This window comes from Pleurodeles waltl, chromosome 8 (assembly GCF_031143425.1).
Source record: "Pleurodeles waltl isolate 20211129_DDA chromosome 8, aPleWal1.hap1.20221129, whole genome shotgun sequence".
Taxonomy (NCBI): Eukaryota; Metazoa; Chordata; class Amphibia; order Caudata; family Salamandridae; genus Pleurodeles; species Pleurodeles waltl.
The window spans coordinates 1,211,295,264-1,211,314,352 of NC_090447.1; positions in this window are offsets into that span (position 1 = coordinate 1,211,295,264).

Below are 19,089 nucleotides of genomic sequence, written 5' to 3' on the forward strand. Positions count from 1 at the left end.
GCACTAGAGAACATGATCAAATTGAAAGGAAAGATGAGATGATGATAGGTAAATTAAACAATATGCAGCTCAAAGGAAAAACATCCAAGAAAGAAATTATCAGGTTGGAGATCTTGTATTAGTAAAACAAAGGCTATTGAGGAAATGTGTAAAGTATATATTATCCATCTCCATTAGAAACAACAAAAATAAAAGGAACTGCAATTACTGGAGAGACTGAAACCAGAATAATAGTGAGAAATAAAGCACAGTTTAAGAAATGTATCTCCCTGGTTCAGTAACAAAAGACACAAATACAGAGACAAGAAAAAACATTTCTTCAATAGAAATAGAAAACAAATCAATTGAAGATAATGTAAAAGAAAATGACTGGGAATCCTTTAGAACAACAAGAATGCAAGGAGTCATAGAATGTATTTATTTATTTATTTATTTATTTATTTATGTGTCTGATTATTTACTTGCTCATTTTGTTAAGGAGAAGGGAAATGTAGTGATGTAATGAATAGAATAAAGAATGATATGTGGTCGTAGAGCACGGACTGACAATTAGAATGTTAATCTTCAAAATATTAATTCAGTTATTATAGAGGAGCTGAGCTGAGGCCACGGAGAGTGGACAAGGTCCCAGCAGATCAATACATACTTTTGACAACACTACGATTGTCTACGTGTTGTCACACTGGAGAAGTACCCCGGCAGGAAATCAGAGGAGAGAGAAGGGAGAAACACTCATACAACACCACCTCATATGTTAAATCTAGCTGAAGATGTGCCTTCCATTAGAAGGAAACATTTCCATTAGATGATCAAAGATTCGGGAATTAAGTGAATTTCCACAGAAAATGGGATTTACATCAAAGGAATTCACTTCAGCATGTAGAATTTCTGTGACCACAAAGCCACTTATATCAACAACTTTATGACTGATCTTGAATTGGTCCACAAGCAAAGATGGTTAACACACACATGAATTTTTTTTGTAATTCATAAAGTTCATGCAGGCAATTTGCCACCGTGAAACATTAACAGATTTACTCTTGTTAAGGGTAGAAGTGAAAACATTTTACAATGGGAAGATCAGATCTTCAAGCAGGCATGAAGTAAATGAAAAATACAAAAGGGTTGATTTCTCTATTTATTTATGTTTTTAGCAAAAGGCATTCCAGCAGTCAAATGTGCTGTGCTGCATTGCACAAGAAAGACAAATTCTGAAACACTCCTCACATTATGACCCTCATTACGAGTTTGTTGGTCTCCGGGCAAGACCGCCATGCAAAAGTCGCAAGACACAAACAGCCCAACACCGCCAGGTCAACCCACGGCAAAAGAGTGACTGAACACCTGATGACCCCGCAACGCTGAAACCATTCCGACTGTCTTATTATGAATCAACCTCCAGCACAGCGGAACATGCACGGCGGAAAACATCGGAATTATGGTACGCACTGTGACAGAACAAAAAGGCAGAGTGGAAAGTACCCAACAACAAATTGGTCAGTTCAAATAATTCACACCTTAGAACCATACACACACCACATACACCTGACCACGCCACAATATAACCCCCCCCACCCATCTACAGTTCCTTGCATCAGATCCGAGCAGCCACAGCCAAAGATAAAAAGAAACATACCGCAAACACAGCTGACAAATATCACACAGCACAAATTGCACAAATCAACACCGTAGCCCACCAGCACACACAGCCAAACACCCCACATCACCACACATCCAATACTGCACCCAACACGTACTACACATACCCACCCCATGGCATGTCACGCCAGAAGCACTTACACTTCACCGATAATGAGTTGCAGGTCATGGTGGATGAGATCATTAGGGTAGAGCCACAGATCATTGGAGTCCCGGTACAACAAACATAAATAGCCAAAAAACAGAGATATGGCAGAGGGTCGTCGGCAGGATCAATGCAGTCGGCACATACCCACGCAAGGGAGGATATCAAAAAGAGGTGGAACGACCTCAGGTGGAAGGTCCGGTCCATTTCTTCCAGGCAGTGGATAGCCAGTAATAAGACCGGCGGCAGGCCCCCACCACCTCCCCTCCAGCTGACAACTTGGGAGGAGAAGGTCCTGGATATCATGTATCTTGAGGGCCTGATTGGCATCAGTGGAGGGCTCGACACCGTTAAGTCTGCATTAGCCCCCAAGCACCTACCACCCATGCCAAGCATGCCTCCCTACCACACTCCAAACGACTGATACCCACCCCACTGACCACGTGCCAAACACCCCACACCCCTCTTCTGCATGACACACCACCCCACTCCTAACAATCCTTACTCACATACCCCAAATGCATGAATGTCAATCAAAATGTGTAAGAACCACAGCTCCCACTATCCAGTCCAAACCAATGTCTACAGTGCAGCAGCTGTCAGTGCGATCACTGGGTAACAAGTTGAGCCACTGCATGCATCACAACAGGGACACAACAACAGCAGTCACACATTGAACATCTACCGTATCCATCCACAGGTTCCCCAGGCACTGACACCGTGCAGAGGATGCCAGGCACAGACAGGGACCCCATGATGAAGGCCCCACTGGAAGTCTGGATGAGGACGACTTGCATGGCCCATCTGGGGACCCTGGGCAGTCCACCAATGGCACACCCACCCAGGACACACCGGGAGACCCTACCCATGTGGCAACAACACCACAGCCAGGCCCTGAACCCCAAACCTGTGCCCCAGGGACCCAACAATCAGAGGTGTGCCCTGTGGTACAGCGGCCAGGGTCAGGGGCATCCACCCCAGACATGATGGCCCTGCTGATACTGGGAGGGGGGACACTGTGCCAGGGACACAGGCACAGGGGTCCAGGGATAGTGGGAGGAGAACTGTGACCCAAGGGCCGGCACAGCCACACCAACTGACTGCCCAGGAGGGCCTCAACTAAGTCCTGGATGTATACCAGCGCACCCAGGATAGAGTGGCCCAGATCCTCGCCACAGTGTAGGAGACCCAAAGGCTGCAGGGGCAATACCATCAGGAGGCCATGCAACAGTGGCAGGTCCACAATACCACCATGGCTTCCATTGTAGGGGTGATCAAGGACCTGACCACTGTCATGCGTGAGTCCACCACCCACCAGCAGTCCCTTAGCACTGGCCACATCCCATCACAGCCCTCCATGTCAGCGGCAGCCAGTGGTACAGAGACCCCGCCACAGGTCTCGCAGGACACCACCACACCTACCCCTGTAGCTGAGTAACCCCCATGCAAGCAAGGACGTCCAACTAGACATCCAGCCGGACATGATGCCCAGACCAAGGCCCTTTCGTGAACATTGTCCCTTGTGTGTTACACCATGTTGACTGTCCACTCCCATATCACCATCCAACCATTGCCATCAGACAGGCCCTGGACTACCTACAGCTGGCCTCACAATTCCGATGATATCCGCCGCCATGATCTCACTCATCATCCCTTGCACCTGTACATCACAAATAAACGACAACTGAGCACAGTCCATGTCTAAGTGTTTATTTCCCATAAGTATGTGTGGAACAGTCAATATGTGTAGAAGGGGCATCCTATGCTCAGCACATTCATGGGAGGGTGACAGCGTAGGGAGCAAAGTGCCAGGAGGCTGTTCATGGAGCGGGCAGTGGCAGGACATATGCGCTAGTGGAGACAACAGCCCAGGCAGGGAGCACAGAACACCACTACATTGTCCTGAAAGGAGACCAAGACAGGCACAACAACCACTGTAGGAGTCACAGATGCCAAATCCACACAAATGCACTGTAGGAACAGGAATCCAGGGCAGATATGGCAGGCAGGTCCAAAACCATATGGCCAGTACCAACACACATACACAACACATACCAACCCAATAGTCACACCCTCACATTGCCCAGCATCAGACCTGGCCCCACACCCACTGTCACCAACAACAATGTTGCACTGTCACCCAACTCCAAGGATGGAAGCTGCACACATGCAACAACCTAGTCTGGCACACACATAGTACTTGAACTGGCAAATCAGGGATCATTCCACATACAGATAGATGGCACCAGTGCACCAGCATAACACCTGCATGATTTTAGGCCTGACCTCCACCTTGTGACTACTTCAGTCATGGCACATGTGACACCCCCCACCCTGAGTCAGAGCTACAACCAATACCATCAGTGGTCATACACAACAGGTGGCAGCAGGGACATAGCAGACAGTTGCAGAGGACACATTACACACGGTTTGCACATACCCGCATCTCAGCCAAAGTAATGTCGAATCAGCTCAGCTGTGGAGTCAGCTACAACCTCATCATCCTCCTCTTCATCACACCTCATGTCCCCTCTGGCACAGAAATCCCCTCCTCTGCATCCAGCAATGGGATATGACGCCTCAGGGCCCGATTGTGCAGCATGCAGCATGCCACAATGATCTGGCACATCTTCTGTGGCTTGTAGAGAAGGGCACCACGGGAGACTTGCAAATACCAGAACCTGGCCTTCAGCAGACCAAAGCATCTCAATCTGTTATGACTGTGTGCCTCATTGTAATGGTCCTCTGCGGCTGAAGATGGATGCCTCACGGGTGTCAGGAGCCAGGGCAGGTTGGGATAGCCAGAGTGCCCAGTGTGCATAGAGGGAACAGGCATGACAAGACCTGGAGGGCAATGTGCCAGGGACACAAGGATGCAGTGAGCTGAGGGGCACACATATGCAGGGGTACATACCGATGAGTCAGGCCCGGTCCCTCTAGAGTGGTGCCATCATGTGTGGGATGCTGCTGTTCCGCAGGATGTAGAAATCATGCACAGAGCCTAGGTACTTGGCCGCTGGAAGATGTACTGGTCCACGAGACAAACCACCTGCACATTGACCGAATGAAAGTTCTTGTGGTTTCTGCACACCTGTTAATTCCTTCTGGGTGGCACCAGGGCTATGTGTGCCATCAACTGCACCAGTGACATGTGGAACAAGTGCCACAGCATAGAATGCAGCCTTGACAGTGGGCAAATCTTCACGTCGAGCGAACCGGATGTAGCTGGACATAAGTTTTATCAGGGCACACAGTACATCCCTCAGGACATTGCTGAAAATAGGCTGCGACATCCCACTTGTGAGGCCCACTGTGACCTGGAAGGAGCCAGAGGCAAGGTAGTGGAGAACTCACAACACCTGCACCGTGGGACGGGTGGCATAAAATTGCATTTGGCAGGCAACAGATCTGCCTCCAACTGGGCCACAAGTTCCATTATGGTCAAACGGTTCAAGTGATAGCCGTTCATAGTACCTGGGAACAGGAGAGAGGTGGTTACATGTTGTGCAGCATAGACGTATGATGCAATAAATTTCACACACATCACACGTTGTAGTTATACAATGTTTGCCGCCTGTCTGCATGCATGGGACAGGTGGAAGTGAGATCATCCCACCAGCATAGCATGTCATGGGGTAGGCGGTCACGACCCCTGTGCAACTCACCATTGGCTCACACTGTTGCCTGTGGGAGACAGGAGCCAATGGTGATCACCACCGGTGGTGACGGTTACGTCCGCGGCCGCCGTGACAGCCATCTCATGTGACCATGCTCACTTGACTCCTAAAACATATGCACTTAAGACCTCCACTGCATGTGCTGCTGTGTACTGACTCTGGTAGCCAAGATGCTGCATCCTGCAGGAGACAGGTCCCCAGCCTTCACACAGGAAGAGTTGGTGTGGCTTGTGGATGGGTTTGTGCCCCTGTATGGACAGTTGTATGGGGCACCAGAGCAGCAGGTGAGCCCCTTGTCATTGTCCTGTATGTGAGTTGCATGCTTGGGGATAGGGGCCTTGGTAGGTTGCAGTGGGGGGGCTGAGGGACGTGTGGGTATGAAAGCATGATGTGTGCTGTCCACTACTGTCCCAGGGATGCCACACTACATGACTGTGTTCTTCTGTCTGTGTCACTCATGCAGGTCAGCACCCATCAGAAGAAATGGGTTTTGGTATGCCATCGCGAAGCAAGTGCGGACCTTGGGGGTCCATGCCCAGTGGAGCACCCAGTGCAGAAAGCGGTGGGAGGACCTGAGACGCTGGGTCCGGCAAACCCTAGAGCCTAGCTGTTGATGTCATCCCAACAAGGGAGAGGTGCCCATCGGACCCTGACCCCACATAATGGCCAGCATATTGGCAGTGGCCTGCCCTTAGGTGGATGGGTGCTTGAGGGCAGCAGCCACATGGGGTGAGTACTCAATCACACTTGTGACATGTGTTGACATGGTGGCTCTGGGTGGGCACCATTGGGTAGCTGTAGCGTGGATGCTTGGTACACTGATCTCCAGTATGGGTTGTATCCATCAGGCACGATTGAGATCACAGGTGTAAGTATTGCCATGCACTCAGTGGTAGCGGGGCTGCCTCCTTAATGATGTACTGTGTGGCCACCTACTTGCTGGATCTGCCTGTCAGCACATGGTAACTGGATCTTCAGAGCTGGGGTGTCAGGGCATTGTGATAGGTCCTTGCCAACCACTGTGCCAGGGATGTATCCATGACCTCAACCAGCTGGAAGGCACTGCATGCATGGTGGGGTGGGTGCATCTGATGGTGACAGTGATTCTTGACATTTACCAAGGGGGCCACCACACTAGTTGTGCAGGGTCCCCTTGGGTGTCCAGTCTTTGGCATGCGTGTCACGACAGCCATGGGTAGTGGGCAGGTACAGGACAGGTGTGGCGCGTATGGCACTCCGTATGCTGTGATATGCCTCAGTTAGACTATCCGCGGTTGGCATGTGCATTGTTGTCATTTCCCCCATGGTGTCACCAAGTAGTAGGATGTACATAGGTGGGCAATATGTATCATGGCATGGCACAAATGTAGATGTAATTAGGGTGACCACCTGGCACTGAGGCAAATTCTGGACAGGACTGTAAAAAATTCAGGACAAAGGGTCAAAATTCAGGACAAAAATTCAGGACAAAGGGTCAAAATTCAGGACAAAAATTCAAGAACAAACGTCAGTTTTACAGACACACGCAAGAGAGGCCATGCCTCACTATGTTGTCAGTGCATTTATTTACTCTTTTTTAACATAGCATTATTTATTCACTGTGGACCTTTTGTGATTGCCTCCTGGTATGCTACATTCAGGTGTCACATTACGTCCTTGTTCAGTAGTAAATTAATGCCCTTCACGGCAAGGCCATCACCCCTACCCAAATCTACCCGATCTTTCCTGAAGAGAAAGTAACAGCAACATTTTGATTATGTTTCTGAACATTTTAAAACCCCTGGCAAACAGTTTGGGAAACATTAAGGTAATTACCTTATGCTAGTTTAAACAAATTAAACAAAAACATCTGGCTTACCCCAACCGCCCATGGACTTTCAACCTAATTTTCTTTTGAAGAGGCAGGGCAGATGGTTTGGGTGACAGTCTCACACCTAATGACAGGATGTGATGTACCCATAATTTGTCTGTAGTCTCACTGCACTAGAGTGTATGTTTGGGACTCTACATTTATCTAAAAAATGAGAGCCCGGACTACCAATCAAAGATAATAAAAGAGTAGGATGAAATCGAGATCAAATGGGAGATCCACGGCGAGTAATTCAAAGGGTTGTTGCTAAAAACTGGATAAATAAAGAAGAGAAGAACAAGGTGGGACAATTCCTAAAATCAGACAAGATGGGTCCACCAAGACTATTTGAAGGTATTGGGTACCTGTGGAGTTGTCTCTGCACACAGGAGCGGAACAGAAGGGGCACTGTCAAGTGGTTGAACAATCAACACCCATCCACCTTGGCAAACTCTTCTGGTGCAATGGTCTGCTGTTAGTGCTTGTGAAGGGTGAGCACGGGCCAGACCCCTTGCAAGGTTTTGCAAGGCAATTGCCCTCTTTGTCCATGTCTTTATATGGTTTTGAAATTGAGCAAAAGCCAAACTAGAGATCTGGGTTATCCCTAAGTGTCAAGTACACATAGAATCTTCAAAATATTTGGGATGTAAATTGCACAAACAAAATTTACAAATTTTAAAATGTAATTAGTGTTTCTTTAACATATGGCACTGTTTTCGCCTTCATATACAATTAGATCTCAGATTGAACTGGGAACCAGTTACCTTTTGATACCTAGTGATTAATATCTACCATTCTTACACTGATTTCCAGGATGAAAATCTCGGCAGAGCGAACGGTCCCTCCAAGCACAGTTTGCTTTTTGGTCTTCTCTTCTGCTTTCTGTAGAGGCCATGTGGCACTAGTGAAGATGGTGTGCTACCCCAATGATAGTATTATTTTGCAAACCTTCCCCTGCTCGTCCTTCATTCCTTCTTCAGACATGTAACACTTCTGATTTGGTTGCTGCGGCACCATCGGGAGCTCTTTCCACCCTAAAGCTAACTGTGACTGCGGGTGGATTAGATCTTCTGGACTTAGAATGCTATTATTCAGCTGCAGAGGTCCAATGGGTGGCTCTCTGGCTTTCTGCCCACCTCCCTGCATGAGATGGGGTTTACCAGTAAAGACTTTTAAGGAAGGCTTAATGCACTGCTCATTGTTTCCTACTGACCATTCTACGGATCACCATCCGGGGTTATCATGCATGGCTTTCTCTTGCCTTGCCAGAACCTGTAAACTCACTGACACAAAGAAACCCTATGCTCCTGCACTACCTTTGCTAAGCCTTCCCACTCACACAGGATGGCTGTGCTCAGAGCAACTCCATCAGCGGCATGTTGCAGGTGACTTAAAATTGGGGACTTTGTTTCTGAACAGTGAGCTACTAAATTTCCAAACCCTTGTGGCAGACTACCATCTTCACCCCAGTCAACTCCTTACGTACAACCACCTTAAATAATCATTAAATGTCCTATTTCATGTCTGCCACCTAGCACTAACCCTACGAGAGGTGTGCCAGAAGCTCTGTACCATAGGAAATGGTGGCAAGCTGATAGAATGGGTGTACAGACCTATCCTGCAACATGGAAACCACTCCAGGTCTTCTTGTCATACTACCTGGGTGACTGATGTAGCCAAACCTCTGCAAGATATGGACTATAATACTGGACTTTCCCCACAAAGTATCCCACAGCTGTAACTTTAAGTAAATTCATAGTGCTTCCTTGTGAATGCATTCTGCCCGTTGCTTGCCATTGGCCTTGTGGTTTGTAACTCACAATTTGTTGCTTTCAATTTGCTGGCTTTATTTGTTTTAGGCTCTGCAGCTTGAATTAGTCCCTTCCCTTGCCAAAACTTTATTTACAGTATCCTGCTGAGTGCTCCCTTTCTGTAAACAGGCCTGTAAATCTTGTTCTTATCTTATCATATCTGCTGTGCATTCAAAGAACAAAGTCAAATGTCAGGCTCTGTCTTCGGTGGGAATTTAGGGGGTTATTCTAACTTTGGAGGAGGTGTTAATCCGTCCCAAAAGTGACGGAAAAGTGACGGATTTACCACCAGCCGTATTACGAGTCCATTATATCCTATGGAACTCGTAATACGGCTGGTGGTATATCCATCACTTTACCGTCACTTTTGGGACGGATTAACACTCCTCCAAAGTTAGAATAACCCTCTTAGTGTTTACTTTCCTTTCTCTGACTTCAAAGTGAGGGGTTAGGAAAGAGTTTTTTCTATCACATGACAACATTTAAATAGACTTCAGAATATATCAGAATTAGAAGTACAAATCAAGCACATTTTTGTTAATTCTGAACTGTGCTGGAAACAAATACCTTTACATGATTAAAACAAATCATTGCATTACGTGATGCAATTTCCACACATCATTGTCTGTGCACAGTATAGTTTGATTTGAAAAACTGTATATCTGTGCAATAGTAATGGTCATTTCAATCACAAATGTGTTGTCTGTAATGGCAGTGTGTTACCACACCATGCATGCTCCACTCCACTCTGCTCTGCACCACTCCACACCACTGCACCCTACTCTGTATCACTCCACTTTACGCCACTCCATGCCACTGCACTCTTCTCCATTCGGAACCACTCCACTTTATGCCACTGCTCTCTATGCTACTTCACACTATGCCTCTCTACTCTACTCTGTACTACTCTACTCTAAGCCACGCACTTTACGCCTCTCTACACCACTGCGCTCTGCTCGTCTGCACGGCATACCACTCCAGTCAAGGCAACACCGATCTAATCCGCACAACTCCACTCTCTGCCACTCTGCAACGCTGCACTGTACGCCACTGCACTCTAAGCTAATACACTCTATGCTAATGCACTTTACTCTGTAACACTCAACTCTATGCCCCTGCACTCTACATCAATACACTGTACATCACTCTAATCTACTCTGCACCTCTGCACTGTATGCCACGGCACTCTACACTACTTTACTCTATGCCATCACACTCTATGCCACTTTATGTAACTCCACTCTAACCTGCACTTCTCCACTCTAAGCCACCTCACTCTACTGTGAAATAATCTACCTTATGCCACTGCACTCTGTGCCACAGCATTCTATGCCACTGCACTCTACCCTGCACCTCTCCACTCTATGCAACTGCACTCTACTCTGAAACAATCTATTCTACGCCACTGTACTCTATACCACTCTGACCACTGCACTCTAGTTCAATGAACTCTACACCACTGCAATCTGACACTCTGCAACACTGCACTGGGCGCCACTATACTCTACACCACTCTGCTCTGTACTACTGCATTCTGCACCAATATACTCTATTCCACTGCATTCTATGCCACTCTGCTCTGCCCAATGCCACTCTATGCAACTGCACTCTACACCAGTGCACTCTAAACAACTGCACTGTATGCCACTGCCCTTTACTCTGCACCACTGTAATCTATGCCACTGTTCTCTGTACCACTCTACACCACTGCACTGACACTCTACTCTGCAACTCTGCACTCTACACCACTCTACTCTATGCCACTGCACTCTAGGCACTATACTCTACTCTACACCACTCTACAATACTCCACTCTGCACCACTCTACACCACTGCACTCTATGCCACATGAGTCTACTCTGCACTCTATGACACTGCACCACTCTGCATTACTGCACTCTCTGCTACTCTATTGTATGCCACTCTACTCCACTGCACTCTATGTAACTCTACCTCATGCCACTCTATGCCACTGCACTCTGCGCCAATGCACTCTAAACAACTGCACTGTACGCCACTGCCCTCTACTCTGTACAAATGTACTCTACGCCACTGCTCTGTGCCACTGTACTCCACTCTACATCACTACACTGACACTCTACTCTGCAGTGTTGCACTCTCCACCACTGTACTATACACCAATGTACTATGTACTACTGCATTCTATGCCACTGCACTCTATGCCACTCTACTCTGCATCACTCCACTCTACAGCACTTTGCTTTACTCTGCACCACTCTACACTACACCACTGCACTCCCTGCAACGTGAGTCTACTCTGCAATCTATGCCACTGCACCACTCTACACTACTGCTCTCTCTGCCACTCTATGGTATGCCACTCTACTCCACTGTACTCTATGCCACTCTACTCTGTCCCATGCCACTCCATGCCAGTGCACTCTAAACCACTGCACTCTACGCTAACGCACTCTAAATAACTGCACTTTACCCCACTGCTCTGTACTTTGCACCACTGGGCTCTACGCCACTGCACCTATGCTACTCTACTCCACTCCACACCACTATGCCACTAGCTTTAAGCCATGCTGAACAGCAGCTACTCTGGTGTTTAACATGGCTAAAACACATTAGCAAAGCCAATAACTCTTTCGTAGATGAGACCTATTGCTTTGCCAGTGTTTGTTTGTACTATGAGGTACCGACGTACCTGAAAGAACTGTGAAAAATACAATTACATCATAATAAAGGCTGCTACAAAATGCGCAAATACATTTCGGTTAAATAAAAAAAAGTGCTTCTCAAATACAGATTTTAATAATACACAGTTTATACCTAGTGCTAAAAAAATTATAACACTCCATTAAAACCACACACTCCACAGCTCACCTTGGAACACCATTACAATATCTCTCTAAAAGAAATATCTTTGCCACCAGAAAACTTCAAGTGACTCCTTTTAGTAAAGTCAATGCAGGTTTTCAAGCCCCTTTGTATTTGCAGATTTACCAGTTGCCCACATTTGCATGTCTTTAGGGAAGGAGACCCCCTGGCAAGAAGTCCTTTTCTTATCTGTCTGCCCCTCCCTCCCTCAGAGCACAGGAGACCCCCCTGCCTTCCAGCCCAGCTGGGGAAACTCCTCTGCCCGTAATTTCGCCCTGCCTCCATTGCCCTTTAGGTGAAAGGCTAAAATGACGGACAAATGCCGTCCGTTAAAGCTTTCATCACGGACAACGGACGGCAGAGCGAAATTACGGACAGTCTGTGAAATTTACGGACGGGTGGTCACCCTAGATGTAATACCCTTTGTGACAGTTGTGGTGGCATTGACTGATTGCACCCTGTCTCTCTATCTCTCTCTCTCTCTCTCTCTCTCTCTCTGTCTTCCTCTGTCTTTGTGTGCATCAGCATCATCTGGCGAAGGAGAAGGGGCACCGGCGAGTGGGGAAGCTGCAGCCCACAGGTCCCAGGTGGCTGACACCAGCAGAGCTGAGGGGACCAGTGGGACGGAGGGTGAGGGAAGTGCCATAGGGGAGACCTGATCGACCACTACATCTTCTGATTCCTCCACCTCTCTGGTGGTGGCAGATCCATCTGGAACCACCCCAGCACCATCCTTGTCTGCCACCCCAACCATACCAGCATCGCCCTCCCTGTAGCTCCTGACCCAAGAGGGTGGGCATCTCCTTCACCGCAGGCACCTCTGCCCCTGCCTCAGCCAGCCCTGCTGCCCTCAATGAGGAGGCTATTGACCTAATGAGGGTAATCACTGTGGGGCAGACAACTATAGTGAATGCCATCCAGGGACTGGCATCCCAGATGCAACAGACTTGTCAACATCAGGGCAGTGCACGCTCTGCGGGCGACTAGAATGCAAAAACCTAACAATTTCAAGCTAACATAATTTATGCATTGTGCTGATATCATGATGTTTAACCTTTTGCATTGCAGAGTTCAATCCTGAAGACTTATGTTCAGCATGCATATAAATACTGTTCACATGTAGTGTACTGCTGCAGGCTTTCAGACTGTGTCAGGGTGTGGTCCCCTTCCAGGGCCTTCTAGAAGCTTTCCCTGCAGCATGCCTGGGTGTGGTTGGTGGGCTGGGCTATGACTCTATAAAAGGGAGCCAGCCCATCTCCACGTGCTCACTATTCAGAGGTCCTGGTGCAGAGCAGCAGCAACTTCCTGAGCTCCTGTTCCGGAGGCCTACTTTGATCTTACAGGCCTCGCCCTTTCACTTGGCTGGGTGATTCTTGATCAGGGCGGTAAGACGGAGGACGGGCTGGGCCCCAGATCCCGTTCTCGAAGTATTTCGAATTCTTGGGCCTAATTAGTATGATAAATCTATTTGTTCTTGTGCGTGTGAAAGTGCGCTTGATATTTAATGGCATTTACATGCTGACATTTGAATCGGCTAGATGCGCGATTCTTTGCTTCTGAGTAACTCTTGATATTCATTGTGCGCTACCATTTTATGGCATTTACAAGGTAGCATTCGAATCGTCATGACGCGCGATTCATTTCTGGTGCTTTAACCCCTGATATTCATTGTGCGCTACCATTCCTTGGCAGTTACATGGGGGCATTCGAATCAGCAAGACGAGCGATTCATTTCTGGTGCTTTAACCCCTGATATTCATTGTGCGCTAACATTTCTTGACAGTTACATGGTGGCATTCGAATCGTCTAGACGCACGATTCATTTCTTGTGTAATTCATGTTATTCATTGTACGCTACCATTTTCTGACAGTCATATGGTGACCTTCGAATCAGCAAGCCGCGCAATTCCTTTTCTGTGTTTTAAAATCACGGTGTTCATTATGCGCTACCATTTTAAGGCATTTACTTGGTGGCTTTCGAGTTGACAAGACGCGTGATTTATTTCTCAAGTCTAATTCATGTTATTCATGGTGCACAATCATTCTATGGTATTTACAACCTTTGTACAAATCTGCAATGTGCACAATTCATGTTCTGGCAATTTTGAGAGAACTAAAAAGCTAGAGTTCTAGATGTAATGTTGTGTGTACATAATAAGTTTCTCAAACACGATTCATATGATGGTTTAGAAATCATTCAGATTATTTCCTGATCCTCATGCAAAAGATAATACTTGAATTTGAAAGTTGCATTTAACCTTTCTTGATTCCCTCACAGGTATCCAGTCATCTTGAAGCCTAGTCATTTTAAGTCTATGCTTAGGTTGTCCATGTTTTCAGAATGACAATGCTTAGAGTCACAGCCTAGTATTGATTAATATGATATAATCTTGATATTGTGTGTTTTAACCTTTTTGCTTCCTACAGGTCTCCTTCCCAGCTGTTCCCTTCCTAATCCCCTTTTCCCCACTGGGACTCTCTTAGACTCTGTGACAATTCAAATCAGAGTATTGGAGCTGTCTTGAGGTGGAAGTGTTGGGAACGTGCACAGATCCCGAGGATCTGGTGACTCTGACAGAATAATGAGCCCACAAATTATTATCCTCCTGGTTTGTGTATGTTCTCAACATGGCCACACTGGACGAGCTAGTCAAGGCTATCACTCAGCTCCAAGCAGAGGTGGTATCATCAAAAGATTTGGTAACTAGCCTAGCTGAGAGAGTGAGTCAGTTACAGGATAAGGTAGAGAAGAAGGAACAAAATCCCACAGGCGTGTCTTGGCCAGGTCCTTCTTCTCAGACTTGTGGAGGTAATCCGACAAACATTTCCCTCAATGTTCCTTCAGCCATTCCTTTAGCTCCCCCAGAACGTTTCTCAGGCGACCCCTTGAAAGCGCAATCTTTCCTGGTTCAAGTGGAATTACACTTCACCTGCAGACCACATACTTTCCCCGATGCCCAGTCCAAAGTAGCTTTCTTGTTATCATATCTGACTGGAGATGCAGCTACCTGGGCTATCCCTCTTGTGCGTAAAGACAGTCCCCTGCTGTATAATTAGAGAAACTTTGTTCGCAAGTTTGAATGAGTTTTTTATCGTAGAACTGTAACATTGTCAGCAGATCGTGAATTATTAGACTTACAACAAGGGAATCAGGACTTAGGTGGTCATTACAACCCTGGCGGTCGGTGTTAAAGCGGCGGTAAGACCGCCAACAGGCCGGCGGTAAAAAATTTGCAATTACGACCGTGGCGGAAACCGTCAACAAAGACAGCCACTTTAACACTCCGACCGCCACGGCGGTACAAACAAACAACGCGGCGGTCACCGCCAACAGACAGGCGGGAGACAATGTACCGCCCACACTATTATGACAGGCCAATCCGCCACCTTTTCCGGGGCGTATTCACCACGGATAAAAAAACACAGCGGAAACAGGAATCCCAAAGGAAAAACGCTCACCTCTACACACCCCACGAGGAACGAGGACGCCATGGACCCGGAACTCCAAAGTCTACCTACAATAGTCTTCCTGCTCCTCTACCAGGAGCACGAACGCCGGCGGCGAAGACCACGGTGAGTACTGCACCTACGACACAGGGGAGGGGGGAGGGAAAAAACAGGGACACACACACACAACACCCCCACCCTCACCCACTACAACATACACACTAATGCATATCAATACATCACAGTTACACCCCCCAAACCCCCCGGAAGAATGCACAGACAATAGAAAATTAGTGTAACCATTGTAATATATTAAAAGCAAGTAGGCAGAAATATATATATACACCATATACATAATATATACCAAGCATAGTAGTCCAGGTAGTGCACTAAGAAAGTCCATGGAACACTGGGACCACACGGTATGGGCGAGGCCCACACAAGATCCCCGACCATGACGGAGAGAACACTGCAGGGGCATCAGAGAGCAACTAAACAGGCACCTCAGGGGGAGGGAAAGGGGGGGCACCTCAGCCGCCTGAGTGCACAACGCCAAATCCACGAGGGGGCCACATGCCCACTGTTCAATCCTGGGGATTGCAAAGCCACATTCTCCCAAGTCTCTACAGTGGGTGGGTTGCCCACTGTTCAATCCTGTGGAGTGCAAAGCCACAGTCTCTCAAGTCTCTACAGTGGGTGGTTTGCCCACTGTTCAATCCTGGGGAGTGCAAAGCCACAGTCTCTCAAGTCTCTACAGTGGGTGGTTTGGCCTCTGTTCAATCCTGGGGAGTGCAAAGCCACAGTCTCTCAAGTCTCTACAGTGGGTGTGTTGCCCACTGCCATATCCTGGGTAGTGCAAAGCCACAGTCTCACAAGTCTCTACAGTGGGTGGGTTGCCCACTGTTCAATCCTGGGGAGTGCAAAGCCACAGTCTCTCAAGTCTCTACAGTGGGTGGTTTGCCCAGTGTTCAATCCTGGGGAGTGCAAAGCCACAGTCTCACAAGTGGATAACCGTCTCCACTGGTTCTGGAGGGGGCATGGTGCCCAGAGTCCTTCATCCTGCTAAGGACAGAGGTAGTGGATGACAGTCTCCACTGGTTCTGGAGGGGGAATGGTGCCCAGAGTGCTTCATCCTGCTAAGGACAGAGGTAGTGGATGTATCTCTCCACTGGTTCTGGAGGGGGCCTTGTGCCCAGAGTGCTTCATCCTGCTAAGGACAGAGGTAGTGGATCACAATCTCCACTGGTTCTGGAGGGGGCATGGTGCCCAGAGTGCTTCATCCTGCTAAGGACAGGGGTAGTGGATGACAGTCTCCACTGGTTCTGGAGGGGGCATGGTGCCCAGAGTGCTTCATCCTGCTAAGGACAGAGGTAGTGGATGACAGTCTCCACTGTTTCTGGAGGGGGCATGGTGCCCAGAGTGCATCATTCACCCAGTGACGGACTCAGTTGCGTCAGTGCCCTTGCCGCTCATGGGCCAGCGGTGCTTGAGATGGCGGTGCCCTGTTCAGCGGTGCTTGAGTTGGCGGTGCCCTGTTCAGTGGTGCTTGAGATGGCGGTGCCCTGTTCAGCGGTGCTTGAGATGGCGGTGCCCTGTTCAGCGGTGCTTGAGTTGCCGGTGCCCTGTTCAGCGGTGCTTGAGACGGCGGTGCCCTGTTCAGCGGAGCTTGAGTTGGCGGTGCCCTGTCAGCGGTGGTTGAGATGGCGGTGCCCTGTTCAGCGGTGCTTGAGATGGCGGTGCCCTGTGCAGCGGTGCTTGAGATGGCGGTCTCCATTGCAGGGTCTCAGCTGGTGCCGGTCCTTCATGGCCCAGCGGTGCTTTTACTGGCGGTCCTTGATGGCCCAGCGGGGCTTTTGCTGGCGGTCCTTGATGGCCCAGCGGGGCTTTTGCTGGCGGTCCTTCATGGCCCAGCAGGGCTTTTGCTGGTGGTCCTTCATGTCCCAGCGGGGCTTTTGCTGGTGATCCTTCAAGGCCCAGAGGGGCTAGTGCTGGCGGTGGCCTCCTGAGCAGGTGGGCTGGTGCTGGCGGTGGCCTCTTGGGCAGGTGGGCTGGTGCTGGCGGTGGCCTCCTGGGCAGCTGGGCTGGTGTTGGCGGTGGCCTCCTGGGCAGCTGGGCTGGTGCTGGCGGTGGCCTCCTGGGCAGCTGGGCTGGTGCTGGCCGTGGCCTCCCCGGCAGCTGGGCTGGTGCTGGCCGTGGCCTCCTGGGCAGCTGGGCTGGTGCTGGCCTCCTGGGCAGGTGGGCTGGTGCTGGCAGTGGCCTCCTGGGCAGCTGGGCTAGTGCTGGCGGTCCTGTCCTGGGCAGCTGGGCTTGTGCTGGAGGTGGGCTCCTGGGCATCGGGGATGATGGCGGTCTTCTCCGAAGTGCTGCTCTTCCCAGACTTGCCGGGTTTCTTGTGGCCCTTCCCCACCTTGGAAGGTGTCACAGCTGACTCCACACTCCCACCGGGACCCCTGGGAGCGGCTTTGGTGGCTGGAGTCTTCCCCCTCTCCTGCCGGGCACTGGCCAACTTCTGATGCTTCACAGGTGGGGGACTGTCTGTGCTGTGTGCTCCGTGCCACACTGGCTGCCCTGGTGGCCGGTGCACTCCACATTCCGGTGACTACAGGCACCACTGGTCCCAGAGATGTTGTGGCTGAGGTGATAGTTCGGGACCTATGAGACGGATGGGGTGGGGGAAGTGTGGGAAAGAGGTCAAGGTTGGACAGGAAAGGTTTTTTGGACACACTGGGACGGGTAGCTGGAGGGGGTTTGGGAGTGGAGGAAGAGGTGGTGGTTGTAAGAGGTGTACGTTTGGTGACTTTGGGTGAAGGTGCATGCGCTGGAGGCTGTCGTGAGGTGGATGGCTGTTGGGTGGGTGTGTGCCTGCGTTTGTGTATCTTGGGAGGGGGCGTCACAGACACACTGGGAGAGGACACAGGGGATGTGTGAATGGTAGTGGGGGTGGTGACTGCACGTGAGCGGGGTGTGGTGGTGGGTGTGCTGGAGAGGGACGTAGTGGCTGTAGAGGTAGTGCATGCAGGTGTGAGTGTAGATGAGACTCGGAGGGAGGAGGGAGACGTGGAGGAGGGGGACACAGTGGAGGCAGTGGATGTTGGTGTGTCTACATGTGTGTGATGCTTGCGTGAGTGCCTGTGGGATGTGTGGTGCTTATGTTTGCCTGAGCTTCTCTTGTGTGTTGACGTGTGTGCATGTTGCTCGGTAGGTGTGCTTGGGATAGGCTGAGGTACAGGGGGTTGGGTTGGGGTGGAGGAAGTTGGAGGGGGGAGGCTAGAGACAGGGACAATGGCTGCCATCAGTGCTGAGGCCAGAGTGGGAAAAGCTCACTGAAGGGCTGCCTGACCAGAATGAATGCCCTCCAGGAATGCATTGGTTTGTTGCAACTGCCTCTCTACACCCTGGATGGCATTCAAAATGGTAGACTGCCCAACAGTGAGGGACTTGAGAAGGTCAATGGCCTCCTCACTGAGGGCAGCAGGGGTGACTGGGGCAGGGCCTGAGGTGCCTGGGGCAAAGGTGATGCCCACCCTCCTGGGTGAGCGGGCACGGGGCAAAGACTGAGGGGCTGCTGGGAGGGCGGTGCTGGTAGGGGGGGTGGCGGCTGTACCTGTAGATGCGGGGGGCACAGATGTTGCCGCCACCACAAAGGAGCTCCCAACA